Consider the following 24,002-nt stretch of genomic DNA (forward strand, 5'->3'; position numbering starts at 1 on the left):
ATGATACGATGGCTTTACTCATGACCCAGTAAAGCATGTTATATTAAGTAACCTTCCTTTGCTTTTCTAGCCCACTTAGCAAAATGAATCAGGCCTTTATTATCTTGACTGAGTGCTCTTGATCCTCTGGATTGTACCTTGCCTTGCTACTTCCATTTACTGGATTTAGTTTTGAAACGATACTTACCTTGAATATCCAAATGCTGTTCCACACATCAGTAGACCCAAATTTACCTTTTTTTTAAAAAGTGAAATCAATTCCAGTTCTCAGATGAATTATCTAGAGGATAGATACATTCATCACATTCACTTTTCAGATATGTGAATTAAACGTTCATAGGTGTGCTTCTCAAATATGCAGTGGCATAGGGATATTTTATTTATTTATTTGTTTCTTTATATCATAACTTATTGGAAAAGCTGCTTTATTCTATGTTTCATCTGTAATAAAAAAAAACACAGTGGTGGGGTTCACACAACACGCTGACCCAAATCCAGACAAACCATTTGTGTATTAGCACTCTGTGGAAGATATTTTATGAATCCTAGCAAGCATCTTTTAAGTTCAACAGCTTCAGAATCTTAACGCAGAGGATGGAGAAGATATTAAGACTAAATTTTACCTCAAAAGCCTATATATGTAAGGTTAAGGTGGGTATTATAGTGTTTTCCATATGGAAGTTGCAGCCTTCTAGTTTTTTTAAAAAAAATCCTAGCATTTTCTGATGGGCTCCAACCTAAGCATGGTAGTGTTGATTCTGATTTACTTTCTAGTGATTAGCTAGTGAGGTGCTGCCACCTGCTGTGATAGTAGTGATAATATGTTGTATAACATTTAATAATGGTAAGTTCATAATTGGGGAATTGTAAACCCTACAACCATGCTTAGGGAATTCCCACAGAGGATCAATCAACCCTACAAAGGTGCTTCTCTAAGGTGCTTAGAAAAGTTGAATTTTTTTCATCTTGTTACATTAGTATTTTAGTAAGCAAGAATAAAATTAAACAGACATCCCTTAGCAAAAGTTCATGAAAATGACCTTATCTTAACATAAGAATGAATATTGCCGAGGTTATGTTTCCAGTGATTGGTGGGGCACTTACCAGATGTTGACAAAAGGAAGCATCCTAAACAGTTTCATTTATTCCCAAAGTACTGGTGAAGCTTGACTTTGATGTTTAGTATTGGAAGTTATAAGTATTTTCCAAACTTGAATCACAGGTTACTAATTCAATGAGAGAATTTCACTTTTTGCATGTTGATTCTTTGGTAGACATAAATATAGTACATTTGTCATGTCTTCTAGTAAATATGTTCACAATGTCACTCAGGAAAAGTTGGGATTCTATCAGATGTTGGCAAACTAGAACATGTGCACATTGATACTTTAGCACTAATCTGTAGGAAGAAGAAAAGCAGGGCCAAGGGAGGAAAGTTGCTGAAAGATGAATTGATACCAATATAACAGAATAAATATCTGCATTTATGTAACAGTAGAATCAGAATTCTACTTGATAGACCTGAAGCCGAATTGCTAAAATCATATACTTACTTAGCCTTTTAGAATTCCTGTTGATTTCTTGTAACCTCTACAGATTTTGCATAAATGGTGCAAGCATGAGCAATCATTCTTCTTAACATAAGGGAGGTCCTAGGCAATAGGAAATCTTCATTCATAGATGTAAATACCTGTACTTTATATTCCCTGGAGTTCTAAACAGTGGAGAACATGCCTCAGTTAGAAGGATTGATTCTTTTTTTTTTTTTAAAGAAATGCTTATATTATATTTACTTGACCTCAGAAAGCTTACCATATTTTCAAATACATTTGTTACCTTGTTCAGCTCTAGCCTCCAAATGATATATGATATGGTACTTGTTATAAACTACCCTTTTTAAAAAGTCAGTGGTAGAGAGGCTATAGATCTTTTGTTCATTTTCATGGGAACCATAAATAGCACCGAGTGGCCAAATAGAATATAGTTGGGGAGAAGGATATATTCTTAGAATTCAGTGACTGAATTAAAAGTCAATTATTTTTATACAGCCTAACTCAGGGATAGGCAACCCAAAACACTTAAAGAGCCACTTGGACCCGTTTCCCACCAAAAACAAAACACTGGGAGCCGCAAAACCATTTTGATATCTAAAATGAAGATAACACTGCATATATTTTTTACCTTTATTATAGGTGTGTGTGTGTTTGTGTGTGTGTGTTTGTGTGTGTGTGTGTGTGTGTGTATATATATGTATATGTATGTATGTATATATATATATATATATATACACACACACACATACACACACAGGTAAAAAAAGGATATATGCAATGTTATCTTCATTTTAGATGTCAAAAGGGTCTCTCTGTCTCTCTCCCTCCCTCCCTCTCTCTGCCCTTGGTCTGCCTGCCACTCCTCTTCCCCCGCTCTCTCTCTTTCCTCTCTCTCTCTCTCTCCCTCTCTCTCTCTTTCTCCCCCCCTCTCCTATCTGCTGCTCACCTGACAAGCTTCAAGCTGTTGTCCAACAAGATAAGGGATAGACAACCTCGTCTCTTTTATGACTCACGGACTTCAACTCCCAGAATTCCTGAGTCAGCCTAGCTGGGCTAGCTAGCTCTCTCCTGCCCTTCCTGCTTCCTGCAGAGACGCAGCAAAGGGAGGAGCTCCGCCCAGTAAGCTTTTCAGCTCCTCAGAAAACACTGTGAGTCCACTCTCTTTTACATACACACACACACACACACACACACAAAAACACAAACACACACACACACACACAGAGAGAGAGAGAGAGAGAGAGAGAAGCAGGGAAGCGCAATTCCTCTCTCTTCTCTGTCTCTCTCTGCAAAGGCAGAGGAGGCTGGGAGCCGCAGGGGAAGGCTCAAAGAGCCGCATGCGGCTCCGGAGCCGCAGGTTGCCGACCTGTGGCCTAACTGGTCTTGAATCAAGCCAGTAACAGCCTGGTGATGTTAGGTGTATATTCCTCAGATATTAAGCAGCTAATATTTCAGATTGTGCATGTAGACACTATTGTAGTTTCTTTATATTTATTGGGCATTAGCCAGATTTAACATCTCTAAAATGTATTCTGGAGAAATGTTGGCAGCAGAGAAAGTATCTTAAATTGCTTTGTGTCCCAATCTATGTTTATGTGACATTATTTTCTATATAGTCTTAGCTACCTGAATTGAACTAATGATGAACTTATTTTATTGACTATTTAATCACTATCTAATTAATCATTAGGCCTTTTCTCTGTTCATTGATTTGTCTCCCTTTCCACGAATTCCCTTCCAAGTATTTTTTGTTTGTTTTGCAACATACAGATACACCCCAGTAATATTTTTGGAACCAATTTAATTAATCTAGGATTACCAGACTTGGGTGAAAAATTTGGAAAACCATTAGATGGCAGCAGTTGTTCTCTTCTTGCCATCTAGTGGTCACCCTGATTTTCACAACCCTATTCTAATAATCCTAAATTTAATTAATTTTAATAGATGTGAAAAAGACCAGTAAGTTAATATATTAAGGAGAGTTAGCATTTGGAATTGGAAGTTGTCATTACTTAAAAAATGTTGTATCTTCAGCTTATCTGCTGAATTTGACATCAGTGTTTTTTTTTCGAGAAGGTTTACTATATTAGAAGATATTTTATTCATACACTACCAATTTTTCAGATATCTTTAAAAAAATTTTTTTAAAATTAAGTATTACAATAAGAACAGTTTGACAATGTAACTAATTAACCAGAGCATTATTGGGTTCCCTTTCTTTGAATAAGTTCAGAAAAGAGACTTAATGATCATATTTGAAGATACATTAATTGGGGTTCCCACACTAAGCAATGCATTGAACTAGAACTTAAATAGCCTCTAACAGCTTTGATTCTGTGGGTGTGAGATAATAAACTGGATAAGGGCAAATAAAAGAATTTGGAGTTAGACAAGCCAGAGGCATTGTTATTTCTCAGTCTGCACAAAGGGGATTCAGCCTTGACTGGTTGACTGTTCAGAGATACTCCAGGATTCATCACTTACTGGAGTTACTCTTGTTAATACTAACCCTTTCTGAAAATGGTGGTTATCCAATGTTGCAAGAATGGAATGGTTTCAACTTCTCCAAATTACAATTAACATTTACAGACACAACAGGCAGAAACTAATTTATTCGCAGAAATTCTAGATGCTCCCTAGACAAACCAAAATGTCTAGCTGATATGTAAAATGTTATATGATTTATCGTCTGAAAAACATCAAGATTTCTCTCTAGGAAATCAGAATTATCTGAATCTACTCCCAGATGGCTAAAAAGTTCAGAATTATTAGCTGTATGGCAGTTTGCATCCAGGAATGTATAATGGCTTGCCTGACTGGTAAAAATTCAACAGGTTAAGATTTTTCTTTTTCACTTCATCTCTCTAAAGGGAAAAAGTAGCTTATGCTGAGTTCACAATTGCCATTCATCTTTTGAAAACACACTATATCAGATGAATAACAAGAGGATTGTTCCTGATCTTATGAACTTACTGAACATGAAACATAAAACACAAACTTGCCACTATTTATCACATTTTGCTCATTATAAATTCCTTAAGGAAAGTCCAAGAATGTACAGGTCGTCCTCAACTTGCAACAGTTTATTTAGTGACCTATCGATGTTGCAGTAGCACTGAAAACAGTGACTTATGATTGCTTTTCACACCTACAACTATTGCAGCATCCCCATGGTCACATGATCAAAATTCAAAAGCTTAGCAACTGACTCATATTTATGACGGTTGCAGTGATCACATTTTGTAACCTGACAAGCAAAGTCAATGGAGAAGCCAGATTCACTTAACAGTCGTGTTAGTAACTTAACAACAGGAGTGTTTCACTTAACAACTGTGGCAAGAAAGGTTGTAATATGGGGCAAAACTCACTTAACAAATACCTTGCTTAGCAACAGAAATTGTGGGCTCAATTGTGGCAATAAGTTGATGACTACCTATATCCTGTGGTCTCTTGTTCAAACGGCTTATACTGCTTATGTAAACGTAATCAGGTATGATCAATCCAGTGGTGGCCCAGTCTCTATGAGATTTGAAAATGTGAGTTCTTCTCTCCTGTAATGTAGCATGAGAATACAAACGGTTTATTTGCTGATTTACAGTTGGATAGTATGGCATCTATAGGCAAACAACAAAATAATTAAATGAGCAGATTTAAAAATAAGGTAATCCTCATTCACTGACTGTCTCATTTAGCAATTGTTTATAGTTACAAGGATGTTGAAAAAGTAACTATGCAAACAATCCTTGCATTTGTGACTTTCGCAGATCAGTAAAAGCAAAGGAAAAAAAGATAGTAAGTAAGATCTTGCGGCTTCACTCAGTGACTGCTTTGCTTATCAGCCAAGTTGCAGTCCAAATTGTGGTCACTAGGGCTACCTGTAAAAGCAGTGTAAGGATTTTCAAGCTACGTATTATCTTCCACGTAAGGAGAGAAACAAGAACAAAAGTGAACAGTCTGGAATCAAATTGCAAAAGATTTGCTCACAAGTCAAAGGGAGACACAGCAGCATAGTCAATAAATTAATTCAGAAGTCAAAAGCAAGAAAGCAGTTGGAACCAGGCAAGAAAGAGCTGGTATACGGTAGTTAAGAGGCATGTAGGACAGTATGGCCCATATATTTCCTTTCAGCCATTAATTGCTCCCAGAGAACATTATACTAAAGCTGTAGCTCTAGCTATTATTCTCTAGTCTAACATAACTTGTCCTCTTTAAGCCTAATGCGACTGCAAATCTTCTGATAAGAGTGCATTGAGCTATTCTCAGGTGCAACACTTTTTATTCACGAGGTGCTCTTCCATATTCAGCATTTCCCCACCTTTTGATACTCAGTTTGACTTCACTACTGTTGTGGCAGACTGGGTAGTTTTACTGTCGAGTGTGTTTCAGAATCCTTGGCAGAGACTAGTGAGGACTGATTCTAGCCCAAGTTAACAGAGAGGATTTGATGAGATATCTATCTTCCTTCTTTTAAAGCTCCCTCAGTATTGTTTTTTTTTAAAAAAACCAAAAACTAGCATCTGACCAGAATCTGCCTTTCTGAAACAAATCTATTGATCCATCCCCTACACCAGGGATCTTCAAACTTGCCTGGCTGAGGAATTCTGGGAGTTGAAGTCCATAAGTCATAAAAGAGCCAAGTTTGAAGACCCTTGCCCTACACTTTGAAATGAGAGAGAATAGGTATATGGCAGTGGTGGCGAACCTCTGGCACATGGCACTTGGAGCCCTCTCTGTGGGCACACATGCCGTTGCCCCAGCCTCGCCTCCCCTGTGACCCCCTCCTCACCAGCAGCCTCCTGGAGGAGAGTCACCCCTGAGTGTGGCCAATGCGAAGCAGCGCAGCCAAGGACATGGCAGCCAGGCAGCATAGACAAGACTGCTGTCACGCCCCATCATGCACAGTTGATGCTGCAGGGCGCGGGCAGAGGGTGTGGCTGCCATGGCGCTTCTGGGCTGCCTGGCGATCTGCGGCGGGCCCTGGAGGTAGTGAGTGGCCCTTCGGGCAGGCGGGGCAGGGGATGGAATGGGGTGGAGCAGGAGCGGGGCAAGGGGTAGAATGGGGATGGAGCCAGTTTTTGGGCACTTGGTCTCTAAAAGGTTCGCCATCACTGGTATATGGCGATTTACTACCATTTCCCTTTTGGTCTTTTCTTCTAATGCCCAGGTATTTTCTTTCTTTCTGTATCTCTCCATAGCTTTTTTCTTGATACTGTTTGTACAGTTCCATACTACCTTTATGTACTCTTCCTGGTAACCTCTCCCTCTTTCTGACTCCTATAGGGGTTCTTTTTTGTTTTTTTGCTTTCAGAGCTCTAAGCCTTTTTTACACTGTAATCACATTAGCTTTTGCTGCTCTCTATTTTTCCTCTTTGGAATTATTTGTAATTGTGCTTTTCTCATCTCTTTTTTTGGAAATCTGATTAATTTTTCATTTTACATTCTCTTGCCACAAAATTTTACTATTCTCTGCTTTAATGTCCAGTCTTAAAAAAAATATCTATGGTGTTCTACCATTTTCAGCTTTATTTTCTACTAAAATCAAGAAGTTCAGTATTACATATCAATTTTACATTATCATTTTTAGAAATTTATTCTGAAATCAAGTGTAATCATGTTGGAAATTTTGAACATATCCTTACAAGTATGTTGAAGGTTATTACATTTAAACCAGTGTTCTTAACTAGTGTAGTTACTTTTAGGTTTTGGGCAAGATTTTAGGTGCTACTAAAAATTTTAATCTAGTGCTTGATTCTTCAACAGGCTGTTCCAGGCAGAATATTTCATTTGTTCTGTGGATTTCTAACGCTTGCTGTGTCTTAACAAAAAGCATTCCAACTCTTTCATTTGGCCTGGAAGCTTCTAATATTTTCATATATATAGTCTCCTTGGATTTCCTGGGAAATGTATCTGTCCTTGTGGCTTTCTCTATGCTCAATTCCTAGAATTATGTATTTTTCTTTGAACAGTTACAAAAAAAATATCCTCTTTCTCTAAGATTCCTTGCATTCTGTCATCTTTCTCCCCCAAATCAATTTAAAATCTGCTCTGCCACTCTTCACATTATGTACCAGCAGTTTGGTACACCCTGTTTCAGGCGCTACCCATTCTTTTGTAAAGACCTGGCTTATCCCAGAAGATATCCAATGCCTCGTGAATCTAAACCTTTCCTCTTGGCTTCATTATGTCAACCATGCACTGAGACTACTCAGCCTTGCTTGTCTAATTGGCCCTCTGCGTGGAACAGTCACGACTTATGTGGTAAAAACATTCCTATTAAATAGCAAACCATCTTGAGGTATGAATCATATCTTTGGAATTAAGTCTGTTTTCTAGGTGGTTGAAATCATACAGGTTGATTAGAACTTAGTTAAATATATTACCTAGCCTACTTCAAATAGTTTCCCCCACCTCCTGCATGAACATATGTATATCAACTGTTTGTTTAACCACAAAGTTCCCCATTTATAAGGCTAACACAAAGCATCCATCTTCACAAATTGATAATCAGAGCCATGCTAAGTAAGGACCAAAGGAAATGTGAAGTAATCTATCATATTATCCTTAGCCATGATAATTTATATTGATAAGAAAAGGTAGCTTGATGGGGACAAGATTTTTAATTTATTTTTTTTGCAAAACAAGAGATTTAATTTTGGTCTGGATGAGAGGAAATTTTCTTATGATGATTCCAATCTTATTTAGGTAGAACAATCTGTAGTGGGCTCCCTTTGTAGGAAACAATATTAAGATCAAAGTTCCACCAAATACTACATAAGTTCTCATTACAAAGCCTCTTTTAAGTCAAGCTTGGCTCCTGGTGACTTCATAGATACAGTTTTCTTGGCAACAACATGACACTGACTACTTTGGGAATGTTTTTTCAAGTTCTCTGTCTAGCCAACTGCCCTAAATGATATCACATCCAGGTATGAACCACGTCTGGTGGCTTTTCAATTTACTTCTAATAACAGTCATCCAAATAATTCTAGAAGTCTACATGTAGGCTAAATATTTTTTTTTTTAAAAGAAGATATTTGAAGGTATGATGTAAAATGATGTAGTATTGACTATAATTTCAGGTCAGTGTGTAAACCGATACTTGCAACTGAGTCAACTTCAGTTAGAATTCCAGTTCAGATGATTTCTCTGAAAACAGTAAAGTTGGTTGGATGAGGTGATATCTATATTATTTTATTCTGATAAATCAGTTGTTTAAAAATGATATTGTTATTTATATTAAAAGCAGGGTAACTGGGAGGACATAGTAAATATCTTCCTGTTTTTATTTGATTCTTACATACTGATTCTTAACTCTTATTTAATTATTATATTATATATTAGCAAAATCCTGTAATGCAAATGCAAAATCCTATAATGCAAAATCTGTAATAATTGATAATTTCAAGGAAGTATATTCTATTAATTGTATGACTCATGTTTAAAAATATCTAATTTTGTGACTTCTTGTCCCAGGTATTCCTTGGAAATGCTAGCTCTTTCTCTATAGAATTAAAGACTTCATGTTTTTTTAAAATGATATTTATCTGTAACTGCATGAAAAACAGAAAGAACCGCATTAATATGATGCTTGTGTTTAAATAGGGACTGTTGGCTCAGCAACAGTGAAAAAGAGAGGCAAGTGCACACTGGTTTTCAGGTTGCGGCTACTGCATCAGAACAAGGAAAGACTGGCTTGTGGTCTTTGGGCCACATATAGACTTAAGTCTAATTTAATATTGCTTTTGGCCTACCCTCAGAAACTTGTACAGTACATAGAGTGCAAGTCAGTAGTTTCTGTCTGAGTGTGCATCAGGAACAGGCTATGTTGGGAACCAACTGATGCTAGGGCAGAACCAACTGATGCTAAGCTTTGCTGGCTGAGGAATTCTGGGAGTTGAAGTCCACGAGTCTTAAAGTTGCCAAGGTTGAGAACCCCTATGCTAGAGAGAAACTGATGCTAGAGAGAAAATCAGTGGCTGAAATTTGACTTTTCTTCCCCACAATTTGCTTTAATTCTGTTCACCCTTAACACATGCCCCTCTGCAGATTCGTCTCAAGGAAATTCAGCTTTCATCCAGAAAATATTGCCAACCTCTGCTATCCACTGAGATCAGTTTTCAAGAAGCTTAGTTTTGTAATCAAAGCACATCAGAGCTTCATGATGGAGACATTGGTTCAAATATATCTGATTGCATATATAATGCTATCAATTAGGAGATTGCTGGGTTGTAATCTTCTGATTCTTCTTCTAGAAATGAGCTCTCGATTTTGCACATGCTCTGTTCTTTTGCTTTAGTCCCTTTTGTTGTTTTCACATTCTTCCCTCATAATTGCACAGAAGCATTAATTTAGTTAAGTATAAGGCTGTGTTTAATTTTGTAATATATTTCTCATTCGTATCCATTGAAAAATACTTTCTCCCCCCTTTTTTCTTTCTTTCATGCTTTAGGTTTAGGAGAAGTCGATAATTACTGATTCAGCTGTGGAAGTCCTAGAACTGTGGTTCTTAGAATGGCATGGGATTACTGACTGCTAAGTAAGTTGATAGTATTTGCTATATGTTTGAGGAAAAGAAGCAAATTGTTTAAATATATGCAATAGAAGGCTGATCTGCTGTAACATGGAGCCAAGTCAAAGATACTTACTTCGGTTTTATTGTTAATTATTGGGTCAAATAATTGTCTCCAACATTTTGAAATAATTATTGCAAATATATTTTTTAATAATAGAATATTCTTGCTTGCTATGTTGTAGAGGCAGTCAATCACTAGTAATAAATAGATATTCAAAAATCTTTGCACATTGGATTGCATTCTTTAAAGACTGTGGAAATCTGAAATTGAATGGTTGAGTTTCCCACACAAGCAAAAACCAAGGTGCCAAGGTGTTGGACTAATGACTCATATGCTTTTATTGCCCATTACTGTAACAGAATTAGATACGTTTCTCAATATTAACTCTATTTTAGAACATGAAATTCTAGCCTTCATTCTCCATAAATGTCTAAAAACAAACATTTCCCTAAATTGGATATTACAGTGTTAAATATTTGGCTTTTAGGTTATATATTGAAATAATTGAAACCTAGTATAGCAAGGCATACATGTAAAAAGGAAAGAATTATTATATTTGGAAGCTCGTTGCTGGAAATGGAATTTATAAAGAGATTTATTCCCTGTTAGGTCATATGATATCAGTTCCAGCAATTTTTCAATAGATCTTGTTTATCCACAGGGTTGGCACATATATAAATATAGAAAGTTGCTCTAATTAGCTACTGTAGCTCAGTATTATCAGAACTGTTCAATGGCTTTTCAGGAATTTAGGGTAGCATTTATGCAACAATTCAGCTTTTCAAAGAATTGTGTTCAAACACTTGTATTTTGATATAGCTTAGAGAAATTTGAATAAGCGGTAACCATATGTAATTTAAGTTCTTGTATGGTTAGAAGTGGTCAGCTTCTGCACTGTGAGGAAAAGATTGGTTAAGCCTAGAAGACTACACTCCTAACTTCTGAAATTATATATATGTATTACTTGAATGGATAAACAAAAAAGTTGTTTTGTCTCAGGATGTTTGTGAGACTTTTGCTTTTAGAGAGGAGAAAAAAAACCAAGAAGCTAGCTCAGGGGTAGGCAACCTTGGCTCTTTTATGACTCATGGACTTCAACTCCCAGAATTCCTGGCTCAGGAATTCTGGGAGTTGAAGTCCACGAGTCATAAAAGAGCCAAGGTTGCCTACCTCTGAGCTAGATAATAACATTCAAACAGGAACCAAGATGCTTTTTGCATATGTTACAAAAATCTAGCATATAAATTAGGCTGATATTAACTGGTTTATTTAAAATCCTAGGTTCATAACTGCTATCCTCCCTTATTCTTTTTTATTTTCCCTTTCCCAAATAAATGGCTTTTTTTGGTAACTGGACATTTGGCTGTATTGTTTTAAAAGAATTTCTCACTATAGTTGAGGGCTTCCACAAGAAGGGACAAATCTCTCCTCTCCTTCTGCTATTATTTTGACTATGTTAAACGAATAACTATTTCTACTAAATAAACGTTGCAATAAATAATAAATAAATCTCTTCATTTTTTTCTTTGCAAAGATGTGTTTTTAAAAAGAAATCTACCATTTTAAAATACAAGGTACTGTTTTAGAAAATACCATTTCTGTCAGGAGAAGACCGAAGGAAATACTGGGAGAATTAATCATGTGACTGAAAATTTGAGCTGCTTGTCAGATGGTGAGTACATTGTCACTGTTCTGAAAAATAACACAATTTCTGTTTTACTTAAAGAAAGACCCTGAACAACTCATAAATATCCTTAATATAATAGGAATGGATATTTCAGAACACTCATTATTTTGTCAACCTTTTGTGAGTACTCGCTCACGTCAGTCTTCAGCTAGTAACTTCAGCTCAATTTAAAGCTCCTGTGCACTATTGAGCTTTTGAAGATAACTTACTTAGAAGGATTTAACTAAACAACATGTTTAGAAGAAACTAAAAACATTTATGTTCTCTCTGCTTTAATGTTCTGACAAGACATTTATTAAAAGTGGACCCAAAATATGCCAGCATATATAGAACTTATATAGCTCATGAGCTTATGAGTTCTTTATCCTTTTCCACACCTTTGAGCTTGATCTAGCAGTGAAACAAAATATCAGTACCATGGACAGCAACTTATCAGTATTAAAGGCTTTATCTCTTTAACTTACACAAGCACACATACACATGCGTGCACATACCTACATACACATGAAAGGAGAAAGGCTTAAAACAAAACAATTCTAAAGGATTAGGATTATTTGTACATTTTGAGAACCATATATACCTAAGTAAGGACCCTAGTTGTGTTACCGCAGCATTGATTAAATAATTGATTTACTCGAAGATCCTAAATAAGAGGTTGTCTTTGCATTTGCTAAATGAAATAGGAAGAAACCTGTGATTACTGTAAGAACAGTAATAGGAGTGATTGAAGCAGTGTTTGGAACAATATTCATCAAATAGTTGATTTCATTTGTGTTTAGAATAATATCAAAGAAATCTGTCTGACTTTGTTAAATTGGTCACACTGCAAATACTTTGGTTTCTCTTCAAACATGATACATATTTTAATAAAAAATGATTTATGGTGTATATTGTTACCTTAGCTTATGAGCAGCTCTTGGCCCAGAATTAAGCATATAACCTTAATTATAACTGAAAAGTAAGATTGGGTTTGGGCCTTTTGATCTATAATGTAAATTCTTTAATAAATGAGTAACTAGACAGTTTCAAAATGCAAGCAGAAGCTAGAATTCTTCCTCTCTAGATAGGGTATATCTAGAAAATCTATATGTCCAACAAATAACTGCAATCCATTCATACACTATCATCTTCAACTGCTCTTTTAAGTTGAAATTTCACAAAACAGCTTGCTTGCTCTTGCTTAAAATGCAACACTGGATCAGTAATTGGAAATTAAATTGTCATCAAATCTGCACAGAACACTGAGCCTGAGTTTGAATTAATAATGGCTTAGTCCTCATCTCTAGTTTACAATACATGAATTTTAACAACAGTTTTTAGCAAGTCCAATAAGCAGGGCTTCAGGAATGTAAGGGATGCTATTCTTCATATAGATGTGAAGCCAGGGGAACATCAAAATATTAGTACCACACCCACAGAGTTTTCTTTCTGTGCTTGTGACATGAGATTTTGTCATGTTTTGTGTCAATCACCTGGAGATCTTTATGTTATGCCTTTAAGGATAATTGGAATAATTGCCTTTAAAATCTAATTATTGTTTAGTTTTAAGAAATGCACTTTAAGAAGCTAATATTTAATTGGTACATTGCTAAAAACGTATTGCAGAAAGTGTGAATACAATCTAAATAATTTTTAAATTGATTGTTAGCACTGTATGTGAGAAGAAGGGACAATGCTGGGACAATTTGGAAAAGGTGGCTTGGTGAGATATGTACTGTATTGCGATGTTTTTCAACCTTAGCCACTTTAAGAAAGGTGGACTTCAACTCCCAGAATCCTCCAGCCTGCCACCACTCTTAAAGTGGCCACAGTTGAGAAACACTGCTGTGGTGGGACCATAATAGGAACAACTAAGGAGAGAGAGGGAAGGAAAAACACTGATAAGATTGAAACTGGATGTGCTGGGGGATATGCCATGCTGAAAACTGGTGGGTGGAAGCTAGAAGAGAGAAGGCAATACATATCACCCTTGCTGGACTCACCTTGTGTGGATTTATTTCATCTGGAACCTGGAACAATCAAACCATAACTGACCTGAAATAGCTTAGTAGAACTTCTGGAATATGAGTGTTTGTTGTGGATTTGAAATAAGGCCTATTTTCTATTTCATTCACACCATGAAAGGGAAGTCCAGATAACAATTTCACCTTCAAAAAAGACAGTGCCCCAGCTCCAGTTGTCATAGTAACAGCAAGGGAAGGTGACAGTTCTTCATTGTGCTTCTGTTTCACGGGGCAGCTGGTCATTTTAAAATCCTGCATATGTCCCCTATAGTGCCCTATCCAGAATTTTAATATTGTAGAAGAGAACAATTGATTTCAGCATGAAAAAAATCTAGGCCTTGACACCTTTGGTTTTATCATGAGTTGCATTTGGGCAAGTAAATGTAATGCTTTTAACAACGATGAACATTTTTCTTCTATGTTTTCTTCATGCTACAATTCCTATACTTTTTGAAATAATAGAATTAGGATTCAGTTTTCCAAACATCCTCCTTCTGATTACTTATAATGCTGGAAAATGAAGGTTTTAGCATCCAGTTTTGGCTTTGAATGCATTTGTTATTAATGGTTGGTCTTATGCAGCTAGAATTAGCTCCCCTTTCTTCAACTTTCTTGCTATTAGCCATTGGCAGGTCTTGTTATTACCTGCTTTGCAAGCTAATTTTTTATGTATAGGCCATGGAATACTTTGCCATGTCTCTTTCCTATTCTTCATTGAACTTTCTTGTAGGCCAGCTTGGTCTCTTCAGTACTCAAAAAGCCTACATGGTATACTAGTTCAGTGCATCTTTTTTTACTTCAGATATTCTTCCAATGCCCCTTTTTTTTCTTCAGCTGTCTGGTGTACTTGCAACATTCCACACCCAGCTATTTTTCTTGATAAGTGGAGTCTGTCACCATCCTTGAGTGGATGAAGGGCCTGATTCATTGCCATTATTTTTCTATCCATGGCTTTTAGTTCTGCTTGAGTCCAGTTCACTATTCCAGCTGTATATCTAATGTCTGGAATTGCCCAGGTGTTAATTGTCTTGGTAGTGTTTCTTCCACTGAGTTTGGACTTTAATATCTTCACTCTCATGATGTATTCATTTCTAACCTTCTTCTTGACTCAAGTATGGGTAATGTTGTCAATTGAAGAAGGCCTAGGTATTTGTAGCCATTGTCTTCATCCAGACTCTTGATGTTATCTCCATAGGGCATTTTGATTCCTTCAGTTTTCCCTGTTTTTCCCCTGTTGATAATGAGGGTGGCACATTTGTCCAGTCCAAATTCCATTTGCAATATCTTGGTTGTATATATGGACAGTGTTGAGTAGCAATTCTATTTCAGAAGGTGTTTTTCCATATGGTATCAGATTGTCTGTGTAAAGAAGGTGTGATAGCCTGTCAGTTGTTTTTGAAGTTTGATAGTCATGACCTGACTTGTTCAGTATTGTTGACAGAGGACTCAGTGCAATGACAAATGTTAGTGCTGAGTGTGAAAGATTCTTGAAAGATACTTGAAAGAGTCTTCTCTTTCAAGAAATATTAACTTCTCTCAGTTTATCAGACTTGACAAGCAACTGTGTCTTGAATTCTGCCATTGATCTTTGCGCAAAGCTTCTGATGTTTCTACTGAGTCCTGTCCTTATTCAATCATGTGGCAGGGAGTGCCTTTTTGTAATCAATCCAAACTATGTTCAGGTTGGTTTTCCTTCTCTTGCAGTTTTGCAAAATCATCTTGTTTATTAAGAGCTGATCTTTTTGTTCTTCTGTTATCTGGGCTGTTTCCTTTCTGCTCAGGTGGAAAGAGTTTGCTTTGAAGTAGATAGATGCTGTTGGATTGCTTCAGCTATCACATCAATTAACAGTGGTTGGTAAGCAGATAATTGGATTTACCTAGTTTTTTTTTTTATGTACCGGCCATGTAATGATTTGCCTTGCTTTGTAAGTTTTGCCAGAGGTTAATCAATCTTCAATTTCACCACCCTACAATATGTTGTTAAACAGCTTGTCAACGAGTAGGTATACATCAATCAGATGTTTCAGCCAAAAACCATGCAGTTAATCTTCACCTGGTGCTGATTAATTTTGGGTCGTCTTTGCCCTTTTCTCCATCATTGCTGCTGTTATTACAAGTTCTTTTATTTTACCCTTTTCTTTATTCTTACCCACTTCCTTTATCCAAGCTGCAGTTTTATTATATTTCTTTGTGTGCCCTGAACTGCACTGTTTCTTCTTTGTCAGGTGTTGACTAGTTCATTGCAGTTTCTCCGCTGATGGATTGGTAGAAATGTTTCTGATTTGACTGAAATTGGAGATTCTGCCTATAGTGTGCAGTTTGAGTTTCATATCTAATCTTCTTGGTATAACTGTTATTTATTGTTTTATTATTTCCAATGCTTCCTTAATCTTACTTGTTTGTAAGTGGTATTTCTTGATCAGGTGTTCTTTGATCTTCTTGCTCTTCAGTTTCTTTTCTTTCAGTTTCTGTTCTAGCTTGCTTGCATCTCATCTTAGCATGCTGGTCTAATTTTCCAGCCTGATCTTCCATTGTGGTGGTGACTGTTTATATTATTATTATTTTACAAATTCAGTTCTGAACATAAGAGATGCTAAGGTACATGGAAAAACAGTTGTTGTTCTCTGTATTAATTAACTTTCTGTGATACCATATATTGATTTGTAAAATAATTTGATACATAGATCAAATAGAATATCTTTCTCTGTTCTAATATAGATTTAAATGTTCTTTATCATAATTCTGGTGAATTATTTCCTTTTTCATGGATCTGCAGCTCTTGGATCTTGTGTGCCTGATGAACTGTGGCCATCTGACATCTAGCAAGTGTTTGAATATAGAATATAATGACTAATATGCAGCTAGACAATGTTCACGCTGAGATTAAATAAAACAAATTAGAGATGCATCTTAAGCAGCTGATTATCACCACACATATAGAAATAAAGAATAAATCAGAAACTTGTCTTCTGTAATGCTCCTTACCTATCCTTCTTTGGGATTGTATTCATTATTAATGAGGAACTCCTACACGTAATCATTTGTTTGAAGAGAGAAGTATATATTCTAGTGTCACTGTTGAACAGAAGGCTGCATTGACTGATTCATTGTCCCTTGAGCTAATAGAACAACAAATGTTCTTGAGATACAAGAACATTTGAATAACCGAATAAAACTTCTTGTCAGACCTTTATACATGGAATGATGTAGATTTTGTATAAATAACAGGAGGACATGTGTGGAAGAAATAATGAAATAATGAAAGTGTAGGCTGTAGAAAGCAGCCATGTTTTTCTGCTTTCTCAAGTAGAAAACTTCCAAATTACTTTAGGTTAACTCCAATTACTAGTGCCATTGATTTTCTCTGCCCACTTTTCAGCTGATTGTGGGTGATCACTGAGTGAAGGTTAAGTGTTGGACTGCTCTGTGACTCTATTTAGTGACTTTACATTAGTGTAATTTATAATAAAATACTATTGCCTGAATATATATTTTGGATTTTTTTCATATCTGATATGACTACCTTTACTTTTTTTTAAAAAAAAACATGCTTTTTATTAAATCATTAAAAAAAGAAAAGAACAGAAAGAAAAGAAATTCAAAGTGCAAAAAAAAAGAAGATAAAGGAAAAATAGAAAAGAAGAATAGTTAATGAAGCAGCTCTTGATCTTTCTTGCAACAAATAAAGGCAAATTAATTTTTCCATACCCACTATGAAATTACATATATGGTTTACTTTTTCTCCTAAATATACCCCACCTCATCCATTCACAAATCCAAAAATTGCAATCTCTGTTCAAGTGTCAGCAAAAATTCCATAAAGGATGGGTACTTTTACTTTTTGATGCGCACGGTACATGGAGGGGAGAGAAAGAGGGAGGGAGGGAGGGAGGAAGAGAGAGAGAGAGGGAGAGAGAGAGAGATTGTACATATCATCAGTGTTTAAATATACATAAGAATGGTTCCAAACTGAGGAAACTAAACTATATTTATTATCTTGTATATCGGAATCATATAGGCTGGTTGCATGATTCTTCCTCCTAATTAATTAAAATTAGCTAACCAAGTTTTATCCAGATGCCATAAGAGCATATACAATTATATACTGTCAGCATTTAAATGTGCTTTTGATGTTCTCAATTGTCAGAATTTTTTTTTTAATAGTCAATTAAAGAGTATGGTTGAAGGTTGAAGTTGCAATAAATAAATAAAGAAACAAAGTAAGTGTTGGCATAGCCAATATTAATAAATCAACAGTTAAAGGCATTAAGTATATTTTTATTGTCTTAAAATGAGATTACTTGAAATGATTGTTTTTCCTCATTTATTAGACACCTAAGAGAATATTTTGAAAAGCTTTACTCTGAATTTCATCAATATGGAAAAGTAAAAATGATAAAGTAAAAATATCCCACTATTTGGCTTAATATTCTTAAGTTTGTTAATATGATTTTAGGAATCGGAATATGACATTAAGATCTAAATATGATTTTCAATTCTATATCAATACTTTGGAATTCATCACCATATGAAGAACTGTAGGTTTATTGAATATGAGGTATAGAAAATAATCTTTTGCTCCAGGTTTTATGTGTTGATTCTCTGCTTTTGAAGTGACTTTTTATAGATGCAGTAGAAAAACTGATCAGTATAATTCCTCATGATCAAGATTTAATGCTGTATTTAAAATTCTGTATTTCCGTCCTGTTATTTTTTTTCTTTCAGTTTGTTTTTCTTTTCCCTTTTTGTATCTTTTTCTTTCTTTCTGTATATTAAAGCAAGATTTGCTGGTAATATTTATGGGAGGTACCTGAAGCAAGATGACATTATGAGTTATAATATCATGGAAACTGATATGAGGAAAAAAGTGACATTTGTAGTAACTGTCTTACCACATTACACTGTATAACCCTTGATGATATCTCATGCATCATGATGAGATATATATGCAGATTATGTACTTTGCAATAGTTGCATAATGTCATAATATACCTGTCATGCCCCTTTCCCCCCCATGCCAATGTACTCTATCTTGTTTTTAGAGTAGTGAAAGTTTAGGCCATGGCCTCAGTAGTTTAACCTAGCAATTGTAAGAGACTTCAGTGGTGCAGAAATAGCCCATATTCAGCATCCTGAACACATTTCAAGGGAGGTGGCTAAGGAAAGTTCTGGAGAATAAAGAAGAGAAATAGATAATCTTAGAAAAGCATAAGAGAGTTTGAGTCAGAAAGTGGGTTGCCACTATTCTTAAATAATATGGAGAAATTTTAATTTGGATCTGAATTTTTCGGAAATCAAATCATCCTCATTCTCAGATATTATTGACTTGACTATTATGACATGCAAGCAAATACAGAATCTCCAAAATCTGTATTAGCAAAAGTCATCCATGAGTGCCAGGATGTCAGTGGCCAACTGCCTTTCCAAATACTGAAAAAAATGAAAGCCCCAAATCTCTTGCATTGCCAATCAACTGAGAGATTGATATTTTTTAAATAAAATCTGAAATTTGGTTATGAACTTGCGAGGTGTTGATGATCTCGCACTAGATTGTAGGGTAAAATCATTGAATGTGATATTTTTTTTAAAATTTGTGACTTGCACCATTGCACAGAATTGCATTGAAGGCCTCCAGCACATGATGATTCTTGATGATGATTCTTGAAATAATGGAAGTTCAAGTTACCAACATTGCATTCATAGTCTTTCTACAAATGCAAGAAACATGAGATCTGTAGATTGTTTCTATCAAAAAGAATACAATAACCCTTTTCACACATGATAAGAATCTAGATACTTTGTTTTTGAATTAGTATGATGTAAAACTCATCTCATTATGGCTTGGGGCTACATGAATCACCTACCCAGTAATTCTCAATGTAGAATTAATATGCAACAGATGTTTTGAAAGAAAATAGAATAGGAATGGTTGAGGCTAAGGTCACAGAAAAACTTTGGAAATGTCAGGTGCAAAAGATTAAGTTCACACATGGAGGTGTAATAAAGAGTACAGAGAAGAGCAACAAAGATGATTAGGGGACTGGAGGCTAAAACATATAAGGAACGGTTGCTAGAATTGGGTATGTCTAGTTTAACGAAGAGAAGGACAAGGGGGGACATGATAGCAGTATTCCAATATCTCAGGGGCTGCCATAAAGAAGAGGAATCAAGCTATTTTCCAAAGCACCTGAAGGCAGGACAAGAAGCAACGGGTGGAAACTAATCAAGGAGAGAAGCAACCTAGAACTAAGGAGAAACTTCCTGACAGTGAGAACAATTAATCAGTGGAACAGCCTGCCTCCAGAAGCAGTAAATGCTCCAACACTGGAAGTTTTTAAGAAGAGACTGGACAGCCATTTGTCCGAAATGGTGTAGGGTTTCCTGCCTGAGCAGGGGGTTGGACTAGATGACCTCCAAGGTCCCTTCCAACTTTACTACTACTACTACTACTACTACTACTACTACTACTACTACTACTATTATTATTATTATTAAAGCTGACTTATTGCTACTCATGCTATGCACAGGAATCTTCTCAACTAATGGTTAGCAGTTGCTAGGAGTTAAGGGTCAATGGAATTCAAGCGAAGTTGGACTTCGTCTGCTTGTGGCTATGTAGGGATGCTACTGCTGGCTGATCCCTCTTAACTTTGCTCCCAGATTCTGCCATTCCTTCCTTTACAGGAACCAACAGAATGAGCTTGAAGAGTATAATAAATATATGTAAAGGGGAAATACGGTATTAAAAAAAACCTACTTTATAAGCTGTTATGAGTTTGTTGGTTTTAATTGTCATAAATTATTGTATTTTTTGGCACCGCATTTATTGTATTTGAGAAGTGTTCGACTGCAGCTGCTATTCTCCTAGCTCCTAGCTAATAACTTACCCAACTGTTGAGAATATGATGCGGAACTCCCTTACAGCTGAATAGCACCACACAGGAAAGTGTTGTCTAATGTGCAGAATGTTTTGAAGACACCAGTATGATTTCATGAGAAAACTAAGCCCTGCAGTGCTGCCATTGCTAACCATTTAGTATTCAAGGAAGTGGGGCATACTTAATTTGGCGTGTGATACAAAGTGCCAAAACACTCACAAATCTATAGTTATAAAGGTTACAAAAATTGCATGGTGTGGATGTACCTTTTTTCTAAAGTTGATTACATTTTCAGTTGTGCAAATTATTTCACAACTTCAGTTATAATTTGCACTGTTCTAGTTTGCAAATACAATTAAGCATGTGCAATTCAAGTGTGATTTATTTTACTCGGGCAATGGAAGGGTTTTTTTTGTTAAATTCTTACTATTAAATTCTTATTATTACAGTTTGACCCCAATTTATTCTCTTCTATTGGAATTCTTACTAAGGAGTCCTCCAGTGAGATTTCAAAAGAAAAATAAATGTAACATTCTAATAATACATATATAGTGCATGCAGAGGAATGCAGTATATAATAAAATTGCTAATATGAATGAAAGCAGCCTTTTAAATGTTTGCTATACTTTATTGCTGCTTAACGTAAGTTTTTTCAAAGATCAGAATTGTTTTCGTTTTAAAATAGAATCCCCCCACCCATTTTTCTTTTTAAAGGAAAAGAAATATTCCTCTGCTATAGAAAGAAGAAGCAATTAAAATAAATGATTCCCCTGTTCTTCTCTTTTACACACTGTTGTTTTTGCAACAAACATATACAATGTGACCTTCAAGTTTTGGCTTACTGTTGTTCATGAAGACTTTATTAAAAACTGTTGTGTTCCTGACAATGCTAGAGCCCTTGCTTACCTGAAGTAGAAACCTTGTAAGGAGAACAATCAGAGATTTGAAAACTCATGAGTAGGTGCTTTGCCACATGGTACACCACCTTCTTGCTATTAAGCCATGGGTCGCATTCCTCATTACATTCAGCATGCAAACCACTGTTGCAGCAAACTCAGAACAACTTATCAGAGCAATGTAAGATTTAGGCATATCAGCACAAAGAGCATGCTTTCATATTCATTTGATGCTAATTGTGACTATATTTGGCACTGAGCCATTCTGAAAGAAGAGTGTGAGGCTTAACACAACTAAGCACAGCCTAGTCCATTTATTAGAAAAGCGTAGGTGTGCATTGTTGACAGAAATTATTTTTTCAACTTCTGCCTCTGTCAGAGTGTGGGTGATGGCTTCATTAAAAAGCAAATTCCTGAATTGAGGTATGGGAAAAAGAGATATTTTGTCATATTTCAGAGAGAGTGATAAATTACTGAAATTATTTGTGCTTGTTGTGATGAAGGGGAAATTTATTTCTTTATGCATTTCTCTTTTTTCTTTTCTGTATTATCTGTATTTTCTATTTTTCATTATATTTTCTGTAGTTTTTATCTTCTCATTTAAATTTTTTATATCTTTTTAGTTTGCATTAGTTTTTTATCTTTTTAATTGCAATCTTTAATAATATAATTTTTTTAGCAAATTCCTCTAGAGCAGAGGTGTCATAATGCGGAGGCTGCGCCCACCCAGCTCTGGCAATGCGAAAAAAGTCATGATACGTCACGACATGTCACGTGACTCGGCGAATTTGACACCCGTGCTCTAGAGACAATAAGGCAGAGTAAGTAGAGACTGGATTGCAGGATCTTTTAAACTCTTTCGATTGCTTTCATATTCCTGGGACATGAGAAACTAGTGTTCTGTGGTGAGGATGGTAATATATCATGATAACTTGCCTCCCAGTATGTTGTAGCAGCAGCTTTGTTGTGGCTGGATACCAAATAGTGGCTGGACAAAATTAAACTTTGCATATTAGAGATATATAATGACTTTGGTGTCTACACACTCATTGTTCTAAGAGCCATCCCTTCTACTAACGGAGGCTTATGTTGGTAGACATCAATATTTGAATCAGGGAGTTTGTTAATACCAATTCTAAGACTCTAGTTTCTATCTCTAAAACAATTTTATATTGTATACCTGTTTCACTCACCCCATGGACATGTTGATCGGGTTCACACATTGCAGAAGGCTGCAACTTACTTCACAATGGTTTGTGGGTAAGATATAGTTGGCTAGATCCACATAACATGATGCATCATAAGTTGGAATGGGTAGTCTACCTGGCTATGAACTTCGCTGAGAAAATAGACTCATTTTTTTTAAAAAAAGGAAGATATTTTTGTTCTTAGAACAATGAAATACAAAGGAAAACAAGGTCTACACTGGATAATAACACAAAGGGAACAATTACTAAGCATACATAAGATATTTATAAAAATATTATGAAAAACTTTCCAGAAGCACATTTTCCCCTTTCCTTCTGTTTATGCTGAACACAAACTAAATATATTTTCCATTAAAAATGAAAAAAATTTTCTAAAATCTATTTAAGTCCTATTAGTTTTGACTGATCTCATCATGTTTTCCTTCAAAAATATATTCCAATTGCCTAAATTTGCCCTGCTATATAATATGTGATACTGTGTATACAGGATCCATTTTTGATTAAATTGGTTGAGCTTCTATTATGAATATATACTGGTAATTTTGTCATTGCTGCATATTCTCCAATATTGGTGTCCCAATCTGATATAATCAACCAAGTTCCTTCCCCCCCCCCCAGTGTTATATCAGATTGGTTTTTGTAGCTGTCAGCATTTATCTTAGTAAATTGTGATATTTTACATAACAAGAATCTTCGTATTTTTAGTTAAAATACTTTTAGGATTTTCTGAATATGCTGATGTCTTTTTCCCCAGTACTTTTGAATTCTTTTACACAACTACCACATAGGAAAAAAGTTCATTCTCTGTTATGGCATTTCCAATATTTATTTTTCTTTGATTTGTCTAACTTGATGATTATTGATGGATTTATATACTGTATCATCTGAAAATGTTTTTACCAATTTTCCCTTAAATTATAACTTGGGATAAATTTTATTAATTTTTTCCATGGTTCTTATTATTGCAACTACATTACCATTAACTTCATTGTCATATTTTTTTATTTGTTCTATCTTTTTTGTGTCATATTTCAATAACAATTCGTTTATTTTTCCTAATAGGTGATCTTAGTTTTGTATGAGTTACAAATTCTATGATTTTTTTCAAAATACCTCCTTCATTCTTGAGATCACTTTTTAGTCTTCTAGCAATTTGTAAATACATCAAGTAAATTCCTACCTTCATTGAATAGTTCCTCCTATG

At 35.4% G+C, this 24,002-nt stretch overlaps 1 protein-coding gene and 1 long non-coding RNA gene across 8 annotated transcripts in view; one reads left to right on the plus strand and one right to left on the minus strand.

Moving 5' to 3' along the window:
• PTPN5 (protein tyrosine phosphatase non-receptor type 5) overlaps positions 1 to 24,002 on the plus strand; it is a 65,887-nt gene that overhangs the window by 6,449 nt on the left and 35,436 nt on the right. For 5 of the 7 annotated variants that reach the window (XM_039350774.1, XM_039350770.1, XM_039350772.1 and 2 more), the window contains exons 2-3: positions 10,003 to 10,089; positions 11,661 to 11,798. The gene's annotated coding sequence lies outside the window, so the exon portion shown is untranslated. Of the gene's footprint in view, positions 1 to 7,755; positions 8,480 to 10,002; positions 10,090 to 11,660; positions 11,799 to 24,002 lie in introns of those variants that run through there. The other 2 variants (XM_039350775.1, XM_039350776.1) reach the window with 2 other exon arrangements.
• LOC120311369 lies at positions 412 to 2,121 on the minus strand. The gene is made up of 2 exons (XR_005557598.1): positions 1,554 to 2,121; positions 412 to 1,399 (listed from the first exon to the last, which is right to left on the minus strand). It is a non-coding gene; the product is annotated as an uncharacterized LOC120311369 (long non-coding RNA).

The sequence above is a fragment of the Crotalus tigris genome, unplaced genomic scaffold (assembly GCF_016545835.1).
Source record: "Crotalus tigris isolate CLP2741 ecotype Arizona unplaced genomic scaffold, ASM1654583v1 scf7180000018354.2857554, whole genome shotgun sequence".
NCBI classification, from domain to species: domain Eukaryota; kingdom Metazoa; phylum Chordata; class Lepidosauria; order Squamata; family Viperidae; genus Crotalus; species Crotalus tigris.